We start from the raw sequence: 17,377 nt of genomic DNA on the forward strand, positions 1-17,377 counted from the left end.
CAGCTCTCACACCTCTTTATGCTGAACGATAAATAATGATAAATCCCTGCTCTGCGTTCCAGAGCCCCATGCCTCTCCACGAGCTGCTCACCACACTGACCTCGCCGAAGGTCGTCTCACTGCCTGACACGCCTTCCCTCATCAGCCCAGCGCCACCTCTCAGCTCATCCTGCAGAGCCCTTTCAAGACCGTATTTGCAGCACAGCCTTGCCTTGTCCCAATCGAGATCAAGTCTCTTGCTATGTTCCTTCAAGCACACGTCACATTGTCCTCACACGTGGATTAGGATGAAAATGTAACAGTTCATGTCCTGTCTACACTATGGACTTTGTGAGCATGCCCAGTGCCTTGTAAAGTACCTGGAACAGGGTGGGTGCTCAGTGTGTATAAAGTCTCTGTGATAAACAGGGCTTATTTAAGAGACCACTCATCCTAAGCAGTGTCTCATTCAGCACCATTCCAGCACAAACTGGAAACTTTGGCCACAAGCCTCGATGTGCCTAAGGTAGCATTTGGTGTCAACCCTTTCACCTGCTACTCTCATTTCCCCCATCCAGCCAGGAGCCCTGCTTAGCCGAGCCAAGTGCTCATCCTGACAGCAAAAGAACAAGGATAATATCAAGACTTTTCCCAAGAATTTTGCCCTAGAGGATTGTTAGCTGTTGAGCATGCTTGACTTCCCAGGACCATTCCTAAAGCTTTCAGTGGGTAAGTAGTCACTTACTGAGCATCTAGCAGATACAGGACATCATTGCAGCTGCTTCACACACCCACCTTGACTCTGCTCTGCCACAGAAGAATGAACTAGAGAAGGGGTCAGCTTTCCCGAAGGCAATCCTGAAAGCCATGAACATTCAGCTTACTAAGGCTGAGCAATTCTCCCCTTGTAGGCGCCACATACTTTGTCTGTTTTAAGTCCTTACGAGACAAAATTATTAAATGTTATGTCAGGAATTTGCTTTAATACATCCCAACAGCAAAAATGGTAGAGGCATCAGATGGCACTGGTAACTGAAGCTGGTCGCGAGACGGTGGATGTGTGGACAGGGAGTGAGCACGGGAATTCAGTAGACTAGACTGTTTCTGGGTACGTGTGAAAATTTCCATAGTGAAAGTGTTTAAATAGCCTCAAAACATATAAAGGCAGAGCTGGTAGAGCTACCGGGCCTCATTGGCAAGTCCACTGTTGTGAGGGGAACATACAACATGGTTCTTTTCAGTATGGATGCGTCTAAGGCTCAAAAGCCTAATTTCAAGGATATAAATAAAACTCAGCACCCAACAACTAGAGCATCTCAAAATCTTTTAAGACAAAAGTGGAACACTTATAAAAATTGATCATATAGGAGACCGTAAAGCAAGCATCAACAAAGTTCAAATAATCTATACCTATTTTTGGAACACAATGCACTTAATGTATAAATCAATGAAAAGACAAAATTGTCTAAATATTTTAAAATTTGAAATGCATTCTAAATAACCCAGAGATCAAGAAAAACTGATAACATCTTTGCCGTAGAGAAGATGATTTTGTCACACTAGCAGTGAGCTGCTGGCTATTAATGTTGACAGGAAAAGTTTTCTGTAAACTAGTTAATGCCTTTCCAGTTCTCTATGATATGAAGAGACCCCAGCCAATCACTGAAGGGATTGAGACAATAATTTAAAGTATTATACATATTATAAGAAAAATGTTTACAGTGACTATCTATCAGTGATGGATTAATGGATGGATGGATGATTTTCATTCTTTTGCCTAAGCGTCTTTATGTTATTTACGTTTCTATAATGAGGAGGCATGGATATCAGTGCTTTTGGGGAGAGGAAATATATAAATGATCCAAGGTAGTTAACCCATTAATGAGCATTCACTGTGGGCCAGGCATTGCACTAAGTGCTCTACATAATCCTACCCACTAATTCATGACTACAAAGGGCCAAGGCTTAGGGAGTATTCAGCACAAGCTCATTGTTGAAAAGCGGTGGTGCCACTCACATTTCTTGTTGGCATCTGTGCTCTTAGCCACAATTGAATGAATATGTTTACCTTCTTGCAGTTTCATAAGAGCATCAGAATAAGATGATGGTCCTTTTGACAAGTGAAAGTGTACAAAGCATAAATTGAGGACATTCAACAAACGTGTATTAAGTACCTATTTGAACTGCGCGCCCACATAACTGTTATTAGTATTAGTTACTCAATCCTGTCTCTTTGCAACCCTGTGGACTGTAACCACCCCAGGCTCCTTTGTCCATGGAATTCTCCAGGTAAGAACACGATCTGGTTGCCATTCCCTTCTCCTGGAGAAATTTTAAGTGTTCTGGGGGTATCTCTGAGGTTAATTAATATTTCCCTTAATGATAAGCTTTCTGTAGCCAGTCATACAATAATTGAAATTTGGCATATGCTGGTCTCATAATCTTTATCACAGTACAGACAGCATGTGTCTTTCTGCACTGCGTTTTAGGTGTATCAAGTTAGTTCTGAGCTCCATTCTTTGTCCTCTTGGGATGGTTATATACCATGCTGACATTATTGAATTAGGGCTAAAACTAACTCTGTACAGTGCAGGACGTTCAGCAGTTATGGGAATACTTGCAAGACCTGAGGGGACAGCTTGGCTAGCAGACAAACAAGTTGTTCCCAAATATAAGGGGAGGCAGGAAATAAAACTGGATGATAAAAATAAAGAGCAAGGAAGAGTGGGTGAAATTAGAGCACAGCTAAAAGTAGCAGGAAATACAGGAATTCTGAGAATATCTAAACATGAGTGATCATTACACTTACCAGAGCTTTGAAAAAATATAGGTTCCTGAGAACCGTATTCTATAATTTAGTCAATAGTGAATTGGGCCCCAAAATGTATATTTATAAAAGGTTTCTCCCATGCTTGCACAATCAACCTGACGTGGAAACCTGTCCTGAATTAAGCTGGAAGCACACTGACATCATCTGGAACAACTGTTTCTCTGCTTGTTATATGGGAAAATTCACAAAAGGAGATGACACTGTCTTTGGATACGTAGTCCCGTGGAGGGTGTGTTGATATGTGAGTTTTATTTTACACAGTAGTGTTAAGCTTTGCAGAGGATGAGAAAAACGCCTTTGCACAGACTTGATTTTTAATTTTTTTGGTGGCTATAGAACGTGTGGAAAGAGGCATCTCACTTGGCCACGTTTCTTCATCATTAAAAAATATTTATTATGACATAACCGTGATGGGTTTCGTTCAAAATGTTTTTACAAAAAAATAAAATGTTTTTACATCAGGTCAAGTGAAACCCAGAAAGGGGGGGCGAGGGGGTGGGAAAAAAAGACTTTCCGAGAGCTGTCCGTGGTGCTGAACTGATACCCGGCTCCAGCCTTTGACCTTCCAGCAAAGGGGCCCTGGGTCTCGTCCCCAAGTCCCAGTTTCCTTTCAGTTTTCACCTCCAGCGTATTCCCTTTCCCCACACGAGCAGTAGCAAGGGTGGCCCTTTCTATTTTCGTCCTGGGCGGCAGATGACCTTGTGTTGGACTCCCCCACCCCCACCCCCTTCCGCTCCCTCTCCTGCTCCCTGGGCGGCTGCCGAAGGGCGCGGCACCCTCCGCTCCTTAGGCCCTCCTCGGCGGGGCGGGGCGGCGGGGCGGTGGGGCGGGGACCCCCATCCCCATCCTTCCTTGTTGCCGGCTTCCCGCGGGGTAGCGCTGGCGCCCTGAGCGCGCCGGGCCCCACCTCCCCCGCCACCTGCTTCTCCCGCTCCTCGGCCCCGCCCAGCTGGCCACCCCCGCCCCCGGTCCCCGGAGCCGGGAAGAGCGAGGGGGCGAAGGAAGCGATACAAAGGGCGGAGCGGCGGGGAGGAGGGGACGCCGGGGCTCGCGCGGACGGCGGCGGCTCCGGGCGCGGGCGGGCGGCGCGGGCATGGACGCCGAGTACCCTGCCTTCGAGCCCCCGCTCTGCAGCGAGCTCAAGCACCTGTGCAAGCGGCTCCAGGAGGCCTACCGCGAGCTCAAGGAGGACCTCACGCCTTTCCGAGATGACCGCTACTACCGGTAGGGGCGCGCGGCGGGGCGGAGGCGGCGGAGCCGGGCGTGGGGCGGCCCCGCCCCCGCTGACCCCTGTCCCGGGACCAAGCTGAGCTCCGGGGCCCGGCGGGGACCCGCCCTCTCCGCCCCCTTTCCCCCGCTCCGGCAAGGGGCGGCAGGCCGGCGGGGTGGGCTGCGGCATTCGCGTGCTGGGGGTCAAGGGCAGCTCCAGGGAGCTGAAGTGGAGAGCTTTTTTCCGTTCTTGAGCCGGGACCCTCAAGTCCTGAGAAAGGGACCCAGGGGGCTTTGGTCCCCGCTGAGTTCCTCCCTCTCCCCTGCCCTTCCTGTCCCCCCATCCCCACCCCCACCCCTCCACCCTCCGCGGCCTTCGCTCAGGCCTTGCCCAGACCTGGTCTGCGATGACATCTCTCGCCCTCGAGGGCTGCAGGGAGGGCCTTGGCCTCTCCTCCGAGGAACTCAGGCCCCAGGGGCTTTGGTGGAAATCCCCTAGGCCAGGCTGCTGCGGAGGGTTGGGGGCCGAGGGCCTCAGGGCTGGGCGGCACCAAGGGGAAGATGCAGGGGGAAGCGGTGCTCAGCACCCCAGGGTTTGGCTCGTCTTTGTTCCCCTCAGTCTCCCTCTCCTCCAGCCGGCGGGAGAGCTGTGAGCACCCGCAATCTCTTGCCTTCCGCGCCGGGCACCGGCAGCTTCCTCCTTGCGCTTTGCCTTTATCCACTTCTGGTGGCTGCACTTACCTGGTGTGTTGCCCTCGAAATGGAAGGACCTTTCAGGAGTCTGGAGACTGGAGCCTAGATTGATTTTGTTATTAACCTATCTCCCTGACCCTGAGAAACTTAACTGCTAACTCTGCACTTAAAGCTTTCTTGTCTGTAAAATGGGAAGCTTGAGCCAGAAATCTTGTTTAAGGTGAGCATTCTAGTGACGGTTCACTGACTGTGCTTGAGGATGGCAGGTATCTTGCACAGCTGTCTTTGGAGCTGTGGTACTCATGTTTGTACAGTCCACCCTGGCTAAAGGTCATACGCATGTATTCACAGGTGCTCTGGAGAACATGTATCACATTTATCATCAGATTTTTTTCAAAAGCCTAATGGTTTCCCCCAGGGCTAACTGGCACTATACTGCTGACTAATATATTTGTCATAAAATGACTGAGCAGAAAAGCCCATTTAAAAAAAATGTAATCTCAGGATCATATGGTGTAGCTTTTAGATGAACCTCACAATCTAGGAGATCTGACCGTATGGGTCCCTGATGTCATGGGGCTTATAGGTAATTGACCAGTGTTTGCAGGCTTCAGTGAGTGCTAGGAAGATAATAAACCAGGTGGCATGATAGAGTGATGGGGTGCTACTCAGAGAAGGTGGTCAAGGAAGGCCTTTTGAGAAGGTGATGTTTGAGAAGGGAAGAATGAGTTCTGCCCACTAGACAATAATCTGGGGAGGAAGAGGAAGTGCAAAGCCCCTGAAGCCATAACAACATGATATGTTCAAGGAACAGACCAACACGTTTGGAGCAAAATGGTCAGAGGTACTCAGGGCCCTGTCATAGCACGCTGAAGGCAAGACTACAGAACATGGGATTCTTCAGAATTCCAGTGTGACGCGACTGGAAGATTTAAGTGACGTGAGCAGTTTGGTTGCCTGTCCTGTACAAGCATTTGAATCTTTGCTCCCAGAGTAACTTCTTGATTGAGTTGGATATTGAAGACCATGAATTCACTGTAGATGGAGACACTGATGAATTCTGCCCCCTCGCCCTGGCCTGAGAAGAACTTTACTGCAGAATCTTTATAATCTTGTGTGTCGGTTAGGCTGAATCACAAAGGCTGTTTTCTAGTGAGGAGACGTTTTGGTCACTGAACTGGCTTCCCCTGCTCCATTGAATTCTTTTATCTATGAGCTGCACCTTTACAAAACTAGAAGAAATACTCTTGGGTTTCTAAGTTGGGAAGCTGGTAGTTACAGCTCCTGGGTTTGTCTAGCTGGAAGATGAACTTGCTACTATAATTTTTGCTCCTGTTTCCACCATCTTCGTTTCCTCATTAGAGATTTATGACTAAAAATCACCAGTCTCTTTTTCCCTGGAGGACCAGGGATTCGCCTCATGTAGATGACAGTGTCCCCATAGCAGAGTGTAGAAAGGAGAGAGCTTGCTAATGCTGTTTTCAGAAGGTGGTTGGCCCCTCCGTTAGGTGGCCTGGCTGTTTGCATCTTAGGTAAGTAATTTGGTATCACTGTAAAAGAGCAGCCGTGTCATCAAAGGACTCACAGTCATTTTCACAAAATGAGAGATGACAGCTGTACTAGAAAAGGGGGAGCCGCATAATGTGGGTGGAAACACAGGAAGCTGGGCGTCTGAAATCCTAATGCTTTGCTAGTTCCCCTGGCCCTTGGGGACTGTTTGAATTTCACTGGTGATCAGTTTTCACATCAGGAAAACGAAGCAGGGATGTTGTAAGGCTCACGTGCTTTATGAAGCTAACACTAAAGATACTCTCCAGTACAGGTGCCAGAAAAGCCAAAGCAACCAGCCTAAACGGTGAAGTGAAGGACTGACTTGTTCATCCCAGCTTAGTGATGTCTACCAAGTCCTTTCTTTTTTTCCGTGGTAGCAACTGACTGTACGTGGCCACTAATAATCCTCTGGGCCATTGCTTCTCATTCATATTCATGGGGAGAACTGGCTGGCTTTCTATAGCTCTCTGAAAGAGGAGGAATAACTGAAGCCCACAGCAAAAGTCATAGAATCTCTCCTATACCCCCACCAAATGGTACCGATGAAAACAGACATGTGTTAACAAGGACATCGAATTTTCCTGCACTACAGATGGGGCTACATTGGTACAGTCACCGTGGAAAATAGTTTGAGGTATATACTAACATTGAACATGCACATACCTTTTGGCCCAGCATCTCCTTTTAGGTATGTGCCCTACAGACATGCAGATATATGTCTGTCAATGGACACGCACTAAAATGTTCATAGCAGCACAATTTGTAATACTCCTGACCTGGAAGGCAGCCAAATACAACAGTTGAAAGAAAGAAAGTAGAAAGTGAAGTCGCTCAGTTGTGTCCAACTCTATGCAACCCTGGGGACACCAGGCTCCTCTGTCCATGGGATTTTCTAAGCAAGAGTACTGGAGTGGGTCGACATTTCTTTCTCCAGGGAATCTTCCCTACCCAGGATTGAACCCAGGTCTCCCGCATTGTAGACAGACGCTTTACCGCCTGAGCCACCAGGGAACAGTAGAACAGATAAATTCGGCTTGTTCCATGCTAGAATGGGCATCCCAGGTTATGGTTAAAAATAACCTAATGGTAAAAAATCTGCCTACCAATGCAGGAGACTCAAGAGATGTGGGTTTGATCCCTAGGTCAAGAAGATCCCCTGGAATAGAAAATGGCAACCCACTCCAGTATTCTTGCATGGAGAGAGGAGCCTGGCAGGCCACAGTCCATGGAGTCACAAAGATTCAGATACGACTGAAGTGACTTAGCATGTGCACATGACATGTGCTTTCTGTGTATGTGTTATGCTTCATTAGAAAGCTTTAAAGAACACCAGCTCTTGTGTCTCATTGACTAGATCGGGGCCACTTGTCCTTTCTTAAACACAGGCTGGCAAGGGGATGGCATCAGACTTTAGCAAGTGTGAGTGCCCCAGAAGCTGAAGGGGAGCCAGTTCCCCAAGACTTAGCTCTTTAAGGGACTCCTCCCTTCTGTTAGGAAGAAGATGTGGAGAATGGATGTCGGGTAGGCAGTCAGCTATGTCCGTGGCATCAAGGGTAAAGGGTAAAGACACATGAAGGGCGATAGAAAGGGAAAGTGAAGTCACTCAGTCGTGTCCGACTCTTTGCAACCCCATGGACTGTAGCCCACCAGGCTCCTCCGTCTATGGGATTTTCCAGGTAAGAGTACTGGAGTCGGTTGCCATTTCCTTCTCCAGGGGATCTTCTCAACCCAGGGATCGAACCCGGGTCTCCCACATTGCAGGCAGACGCTTTTACTGTCTGAGCCACCAGGGAAGTGTATAGACAAGTATACAGAAGTATATAGAAGGACAATAGACGTGACCCTTTAGAGCTCGATTCTCAGGGAATTTGTTGTTGGCCGTTTGGCTGGTCCATCCTTTGTTTCTCAGGTTATTACTTTACCTGTTAAAATACAGGGGCCATCAAGTTGGGCTTGAGTTCTCTTGGCCAGTGAAGTGGTGCTCTGGGGCGTCCTCACCCAGGAGGCTTCTGGAAGCAACATTTATTTCATCCCCTCGGTGGATTCTTCAGGACTCGGGCCGGCCCTCAGTCCTGCTAGCTTATTTTCACCAGCACATTGAGATGAACGCTGAGTGAAGCCTTCACATTGACCAAGCTCTGGTCTACTGTGCAGAATCAGAACGCCATTATTTAATTGACCAGTGCAGACCCTTGAGAACACAGGCAGTGGTGGACATGGAGTCAGCGCTGGGGGACCTAGGCAGATCAGGGCTGCTCAGAGCTGGAATCACCTGGGGGAGCTTTTGAAGATGCCGAGGCCCAGGCCCCACCCTCAAGGATTCTGATTTAATTGTCCTGGACTGATCCTCAGCCATGATAGAGAAGCCATGTGTGTGAGGGCAAGGTTGACGAGCATCAAGCTGAGCGAGCCTGGAGCATGCACCTCCTTGGAGGGATGGATTGCCAGCTGGACAGAAGTATCGGGGTGTTAGCCAAGGCTCCCCCTCCCCTACTCAGAGCTCAGGGCCACTGTCCACTGTCACCTCTGCTGATTCTGCCTTCCCCATGCTCCCAGGCTGACTCACCTTCCTTTTTGGATTGAAACATCTGGTCAGGTTTCAGTCAGGTTTAAAGGTCTGAGAACGATTTTTTTCTTCCCACTTAAGGCAAACCTATCTTTACGCTGTCCCTTGGGTCCTGATGTGAATATTCATGTTTCAGCGGCTGACTTTCTCCTTGTTTTCAGCTTACCCGAGGCAACTCTTGACTAGGCAACTCTTGACTATTGAGCACTGACGTCTCTGTCTTTTGTTTCGTTTTTGATGGGAGGAAATGATAAGCGTCCCTGATGAGAAGTGTGTTGTTAGAACCAGCTTCTCCAGCGCCATCATTTCAAAGGTAGAAAGATCATTTCATGAAGCTTACACACTTGAGAGCTTAGAATTGGGTACAAATCTGGCTCAGTGGGGGGAGGCTGGCACTGTTGCTGTCTCTTTGGGACAAGATACAGGTGTCAGAGGGGCCTTGGCCCACGGACCTGAGCAGATGGACGTGTGAGGGGCCAGCAGTGATGCCAGAGTAAGTCAGCTACACCTGGGCATCCCCCACACTGTCTTGATGGGACACCCCCAGGGAGCATCCCTCCCCAGCGACCCCTCCCCTACAGCCCCTCCCCCATGACCCTTCCCCACGGTCCCTCCCCCACGGCTCTCCCCTCCCTGCTCTGGGATCCACCTTGTCAGTCATCCCCCTGTTCTAAGGTCTACCCTCCCCAACTCTGACTCCCTCCCTCTGCCTGGTTCCTTTGGGAGCAACCACGCAGTCCTCTCCAGCATATGCTGGTCTGGCTTCCCCCACCCCCGCCCCACCCATCCTGTTGTTCTATAAATGGGTTAAAGGTGGTCCTGGCAAGTTGGCTCCCATGTTGTTTGTTTCTTCACTTATTTCACAGAAGGCCCCTGACTCCCTCCCACTGGCACCCAACTCAAACGCTCACAATTTAAATAGAGCCCAAAGAAGCACAGCCTCCCCAGATGGCACAGGGGATAAAGCACCCGCCTGCCAATTCAGGAGACATAAGAGATGTGGGTTCGATCCCTGGGTCGGGAAGATGCCCTGGAGGAGGGCATGGCAACCTGCTCCAGTATTCTTGCCTGGAGAATCCCACAGACAGAGGAGCCTGGGGTCACCGTCAGACATGACTGATGCAACTCAGCACACACACAAATAAGCATACTTTGAGCCTTTCAGAGTCCTTGCTTTGCACACCTATGAAACTGCACCCAACATCTGCTAGCCACTGAGATCGCATCGCTGTGACAGACCCCATGGCTACAAAGACCATGAATCATGTTCCCCTTTGGGAGCCACCCCCTTGGGGTCTGTGAGCAACACCACGGGACCCCCTTCCTCCTCCCCCTCTCCTTTGGGAGCTCCCTGCCCTCTCCCCCTGCTGTGTAATGGTCTGGGGCCCGGGGTGGGGGGGGATGAGGGGGTGGGGGGAATCCTCCTGCTAAGAGGGACCTCCCCTCGGGCAGCCTGTCCAAGCGTCACCCAGCAACGCTTGCTGTGCAACACTGCCACCTCGTGGTCCTGCCTCTCCCTCCATCAGCCCCGAAACCCGGGGACTCGCCACCCCTGTCCTGGAGCCGCCCTAGCCCAGGTCACCGGGGACCTCGAAGCATCAATCCAGTGGCCCCTTTCAGGCCCAGTGGTCCTGAAGGATTTGCCCCTGGGCCTGGGACTCTCTCTCAGAGCTCCTTGGTCCTTCCAGGGGCTCCAAAGATGCCCTTCCCTCACATTCTCTGGGCTTTCCTTGTGGCTCAGCTGGTAAAGAATCTGCCTGCAATGCGGGAGACCTGGGTTCGATCCCTGGGTTGGGACAATCCCCTGGAGAAGGGCAAGGCTCCCCACTCCGGTATTCTGGCCTGGAGAATTCCGTGGACTATATAGTCCATGGGGTCACACAGAGTCGGACTGACTGAGCGCCTTTCACGGTCTCCTCTGACACCGTGTCCTCTACATGGTCTCAGCGCGTCTTAGGCAAAGTCTCTTCCTGTTTACTGTCTGAGCTTAGAATGGACCCGACTTTCGCTCAAGGCCTTGGCACTGTGGCTAGTGGCCCTGAGCACCTCTGGGAATCACCACTTACTGCTTCAGACCTCCCTCGGGGGGGGACCCCCTTTCCTCCATGCAGTGCCGGTGTGTGAATTGAGCAACACTGGGTCCTATGAGTCAGTGCCCGTCGGGCAGCTTTCCAGGTCCAAAGGAGATGCTGAGTGTGGGCCCCAGAGGCTGGGTGTGGGGTCAGACCTTTGTCCCTTGGGGACCCCCGGTTAGGGCTGCACGACCTGCTTCTGGTTATTCCCTGACTTCTGAAGGTTCCTGATCCTTATCTTGGCCCGGGGACAGTGTCTTGATCCCAGCTCAGAAACAGGGACATTTGAGGGTGTTTTCTGCTATAAGGTACAGAAAATAGAACGCTCAGGGGGGAGTCAAGATATAAATTCAAGTCGCGAGGCGCAGGTCTTAACTTTGCTATTGGAGTGGTCACTATGAGAGGAAGACCATGTCATACCTGCTCTCCCTGCCAACCAGCCAGTCAAGAGGGAGACTGGCAGCAAGGGCAGCCTTCTGACAGCCTTGCCTGACCCCAGGAGGATGTGAGTGTCCTGCTTCCCTGCAATGAGGTCCCGGATGGGAACAGAGGTGCCTGTTGGCTGTCACCTTGCCCACCTCTGCCTCTGAACTGTCACAGTGGGGTCTGATGTGTGCCTTCCAGTTTGCAGTGTTTACGTTTCTGCAGTTAAGACTGGTTTGGTTTCTCTACCTCTGGCTGCCACAGACTGTTCCAGGAATGGCACATTGACTTCCAGGGGGTCTAAAGAAGGGGTTTAGAGGGATTTCTTTATAGGGCAAGGACCACATGTTGAGTTATAAATAACACTGAACAGGGATCTGGAGTTTATTTTAAATGAAGGCTCATAGGCTCTTTATTCTTTGAGGGGGAATCATGGGATCTGAGAATACTCAAGGTTGAAGGACCTTAATTGCATTGGCAGAACTTTTTCCTCCTTCAGTGTTCATGAATATGGTATTCTCTCTGCCTGTGTCAACTTAAAGGTCACTCTAAAAATAAGGATGTTCCTGTCTTTAGACAAATTTCAGCTCCCTGTAACTTTCATTAGAAGGACCTGGCCTTGCTCTCAGGGTCCCAGAATGGGCCTACATCTTGGATTGCTCAGCAGCCCGTGGGGACATTTTCAGGCAGCTTTGGCGGCGTCCCTCAGTATTCGTTTTCTTTTCCAATTTATAAACATCCTCCAGATGATGCAGTCCTTCAGTGATGTTGTTTCCTGATGTCTGTACCATACAGGTTATTGCTTTTTGGCCTCTCCCTGTCTGTGTTTAGGATTTAGATTCTTTCTGTACCAAGTGATATGATTTCAAGTTATATTGTGTAGTGTGAGAAGGGAAATTATTGGATCATTTAACTACAAAATCCAGTGACAGATGTAACTTAGCTCAGCTAAATTTAAGAACTCAGAAATGTCACAGGGCCTCACTTTTTCTCTTGTAGCTTTGCTTTCCTCTTGGCCAAGCTCTTCCCAGCAGAGAGCAAAGACAGCCACAGCTGCTGCAGATTCTCATGTCCTGAGCTGGGCTACGTCAGTGAATGCATAGGCACGCATTCGTCATTTGTTTCAGGTGGCACAGCTCTGTGCTTGAGGGAAGTCCAGAACGCCTTGAACTGGCTGCTTGCTTTTGTCTTGCATCTGGATTCAATAACGAGGTACTATGTGCTTCTCAGAACTCTTCCTAGTGGTTTACCCCAGCCTCGTTTTTATGTGATCTTAATGTGAGGAGGGGCTTCCCTGGTGGCTCAGAGGTTAAAGCATCTGCCCCAATGCGGGAGACCCGGGTTCAATCCCTGGGTTGGGAAGATCCCCTGGAGAAGGAAATGGTAACCCACTCCAGCATTCTTGCCTGGAGAATCCCGTGGACGGAGAAGCCTGGTAGGCTACAGTCCACGGGGTCGCAAAGAGTCGGACACGACTGAGCGACAGAATGGAATGGAATGGAATGTGAGGAGAGCTATGACCCATGCAGCAGAGTTGTTTTGTTTTGTTTTTTTCTTTAATGTTACATCTTGCCCTGAACCAAGAAGAAAAGAGGAAGATATTTGCTTCCTGGAGAGCAGAGCAGGTTAAGCACCCCAGTTATCCTCTGGGGGCCCGTCTTTCAGCTGCAGTGATGACTCAGCTCGTGCAGCAGAAAGAGCACCATCTGCAAGAGGGGAACAGGCCTCCAATCCCAGGCAGGACGTGCAAGGCTTGACGCGTGCCTTGTCCCTGACACAGGAACCCTGGGGCTCTGGATTTGCTTCCAGGGCCACTGTGACAAAGTACCACGAACTGGGGGCTTAAGCAACAGACATGTATGGTCTCACAATTCTGGAGGTCAGGATTCCGAGAACAAGATGTCAGCAGGTTTATTTCTTCTGAGGGCTATGAGGGAGAACCTGCTCCAGGCCTTTCTTCTAGATTCTGGGGCCCTGCGGGTCCTGGGCTTGTACATGGCTGTCTTCAGAGTGTCTTCCTTCTATGCATGTTTATCACCCAAATTTCTCTCTACTAAGAAGACGCTAGTCCTATTGGGCGGAGAAGGCGATGGCACCCACTCCAGTCCTCTTGCCTGGAAAATCCCATGGATGGAGGAGCCTGGTGGGCTGCAGTCCATGGAGTCGCTAAGAGTTGGACACGACTGGGCGACTTCACTTTCACTGTTCACTTTCACGCATTGGAGAAGGAAATGGCAACCCACGCCTGTGTTCTTGCCTGTAGAATCCCAGGGATGGGGGAGCCTGGTGGGCTGCCGTCTATGGGGTCGCACAGAGTCGGACACGACTGAAGCGACTTAGCAGCAGTAGCAGCAGCAGTCCTATTGGGCCAGGGCCCACTCTGACCTCATCTTAACTAGATCATCTGCAAAGACCCTATTTTCAAATGAGGCCACAGTCCCAGGCATGGTGGTGACAACTCCAGTGTCTCTTGTGGACTGCGGTTCCTCCCTGCACGCGCTTCGTAAACCAGCAGCGGAGTGTTTGATGAGCAGGGGTCTGGAGGACTGAGTCCTGACTTGGAGCCGCTGCTGTCGTCTCGGAGTCACCTGCGCGCCTTGTGGAGCCATCTCAGGGCCCCCGGCTCTAAAACCAAGACAGCTCTGGCTCTGAAGGGGGCACCCCGGGGACGGTCTCCCCAGAAGACATGTCTGCAGCCTTCTCTGTTACCTGAGCTGCCTGAGGTTCATCAGGTTAAAGTTGGGAAAGGGGTATGTGTGTGTGTGCATGTGTGTGTGCATGTCTGTGCGCATGCTGTCAACAGGCATGCATGCATGCGTGTTCATCCGTGTGCACGTGCATGCACGTGTGTACTAAACCTGGGACAGTCTCAGGAAAACCAGGACCAATCTTCCAGCTAGAAGACCTCCCACCTCCAAGGGCTACAGTTGCTGTCCTGCAACCCCCTTCCCTTTCCTGCCATGGGAAGGTGTCCCCCTTTCTTTAAACTTTTAGAAAACACGCTAGTGTATCTGAAAAATCCAGTTGTGTCATTTGTTTGGTACTTGTGTCGGGTTGTCTCTCTACCAGGCTGGTGTCAGGCCCTGGGAAGCTGAGGACAAAGAAAGGTCACAGGAGATGGTGGGGGATGAGGTGGTCAAACCCTGAGATGAAAGGTGTGCACGTTCAGCTCAGGCTCTCGGTCGTGCCCGGCTCTTTGCACCCCATGGACTGTAGCCCGCTGGGCTCCTCTCTCCATGGACTTCTTCTCCAGGCAAGAATGCTGGAGTGGGTCGCTATTTCCTTCTCTAGGGATCTTCCCACCCTGCATCTCTCGCATCTTCTGCATTGGTAGGCAGATTCTTTACCACTGGGTCATTAGTCTAACAGATTGGGACTGATGCCGAAAAACTCTCCAACTACCAGAAGCAGAGGAGGCGAAGGGTGTGGCATACTGGACACCAGTTCCCTGTGAGCAGGGGCACCTGGGCCCTGAGTCAGGGCTGCACTGAGCTGCATGGGTGGGATCAGGACTGGGCCCCCGCAGACTCACTAGTCTTCATTTCTGCAAATACCAACAGGTACTGAGGCAAAAAGGCGCATTTGTTTTCATGGTCTCTTAGAGGAGAGAATGAGAAAATATATGTCAACTCTTTAGCATGGGCTTCCCTGGTGGCTCAGAGGTTAGAGCGTCTGCCTCTAATATGGGAGACCTGGGTTCGATCCCTGGGTTGGGAAGATCCCCTGGAGAAGGAAATGGTAATCCACTCCAGTATTCTTGCCTGGAGAATCCCATGGACTGAGAAGCCTGGTTGGCTATTGTCCACGGGGTCGCAAAGAGTCGGACACGACTGAGCGACTTTACTTACTTAGCATGGTAGGAAACTTAAAAGTGACTCTGAAAGTTCTGTGCGCAGTTATCTTACCTTCTGAGATGAAGAAAAGAGGTGAGGCAAACATGTTTGTTTGCGGACTTTAAGACTACGGGACCTAAACTCCAAAGGTGGCACCCAAGAGCCTCTCTTCCCAGGGTGCATGCTCCTCTGTTGTCCTCTGCCCTGGGACCCAGGCAGGCTCTGGCTCTCTTTTCACCAACAGAACATGGTGGTAGAGATGCGGAGTGACGCCTGAGAGGAGATCACTGCAGCCCTGCAGCTTCAGCTTAGGTGTCTTAGAGCATCTGTTCCAGGAGAAACCAGCCACCCGGTGTGAAGTCGGCTTCCCTGAGACCGTGAGGGGCCCAAGCCAGCCACGTGGAGAAGCCACAGGGAGGAAGGAACACTGCCTGGCCAGCCCCCAGCTTTCCAGCCACCCTAGCTCAGGCACCAGACGTGCCTCCACCAGAGCGGAGACGAGCCATCATGTGACTGCAGCCCCAGATGTCATCTGAGTGGACTGTCAAGGGAGACCCCAGCAAGCACCACCCCGCTGAGCTCAGTCAACACAGAGAACCACGAGAGAGAACCAACTGCTGTCTCAAGTCACCGTAGGAGGCGCCGTCTGCAACGGCTCCCACTGCCCCATACACCCTGGCAGGCTCCCTACCCCGTGAGTGAGGGGTGGACCTGTGATCTGCTGATAAAGGAAGGAACAGAGCAGCGGTGATGGGATCGTGCTTGTGACTTCCATTGCCCTCTCACTGATTCTCCTCACTTGCTCACTCGGAGGAAACAAAGCTACCGTGTTGTAAGCTGTCCTGTGGGGAGCCCCAGGTGACAAGGAACTGAGCATGACCTCCAGATCCTGCCAACAAACACAGTGTGAGCCTGCAGGCAGATCCTTCCCTAGTTGAGCCTTGAGAAGACTTTAGCCATGGCTGATACCTTGACCCCAGCCTGTGAAGGAGCCTGAGCCCGAGGACCCAGCTAAGCTGCATCCGGAATTCCCTACCCCCAGAGACTGAGACATAATAGATGCTGTTTCAAGCCACAAAGCCCTGGGGTAATTTGTTCTGTGGCAATAGAAAACCAACAGAGTTACTTCAGGTTAGGGTAGTTTATCACACAGCAACGAAACTTGGGAACAAGCACAATTATAATAAGACAACAAAAACAAGAGCCTCATATTGTCAATAAGTGCCAGGCAGAACTTCTGTGCTCCTGATGTTATTGTTGATTAGTTGCTCAGTCATGTCTGACTCTTTTGTGACCCCATGGACTCTTAAGAGCCCACCAGGCTCCTCTGTCCATGGGACTTCCTGACAAGAATACTGGAGTAGGTTGCCATTTCCTTCTCCAGGGGATATTCCCAGACCAGGGATCAAACCTGAGTCTTCTGCATTGGCAGGAATATTTTTTTTTTTTTTTTTTTACCACTGAGCCACCTGGGAAGCTGGCTCTGGCATTACTGAACTTGATAAACAAGAGAAAGCATTTGAACCAAAGAGTTAGACCCTTGCTTCTAATGGTCAGTTCTATGAGTAGAGAAGACATTGAGAAGGAAGCACCCACATGTGATGCATCAAATGGGCTGGGAAGTCTGCTCCCGCCTACAAATGATGGGCGGGGCAGTCCTGGGAAGGCAGCAGGGCAGAGAACTGAGTGGCTCGTGCAAGTACCTCTGCTTGTTGCAGGGAAGATAAGTCAGCAGCACAGGGCTGTCCAGGAGCTGTCAGACCACAGGCCCAGAGATGTTGCTAAACATCAACCGTCATCAACTGTCATCATGCTTAAGGAAGAGTTAAGGCTGAGATTTTCCTGCCTTGGAAGAAAGAGTAGGCGATTACCAAGTTGCTGGTGTGGAATGAATTCTTCCATATTCTCTGCACTATCTAGGTCAGAAAAAATTTTCAAGAAATCTGCCACCTAGGAGGGTTCAGTTTAGTTGCTCAGTCGTGTCTGACTCTTTGCGACCCCATGAACTGAAGCACACAAGGCTATCACCAACTCCCAGAGTTTACTCAAACTCAAGTCCATTGAGTCGGTGATGCCATCCAACCATCTCATCCTCTGTCATCCCCTTCTCCTCCTGCCTTCAGCCTTTCCCAGCATCAGGGTCTTTTTCAATGAGTCAGTTCTTCGCATCAGGTGGCCAAAGTATTGGAGTTTCATCTTCAACATCAGTCCTTCCAATGAA

This window comes from Moschus berezovskii, chromosome 10, assembly GCF_049115385.1.
Source record: "Moschus berezovskii isolate FMDL1 chromosome 10, NW_MosBer_1.0, whole genome shotgun sequence".
Classification (NCBI taxonomy): domain Eukaryota; kingdom Metazoa; phylum Chordata; class Mammalia; order Artiodactyla; family Moschidae; genus Moschus; species Moschus berezovskii.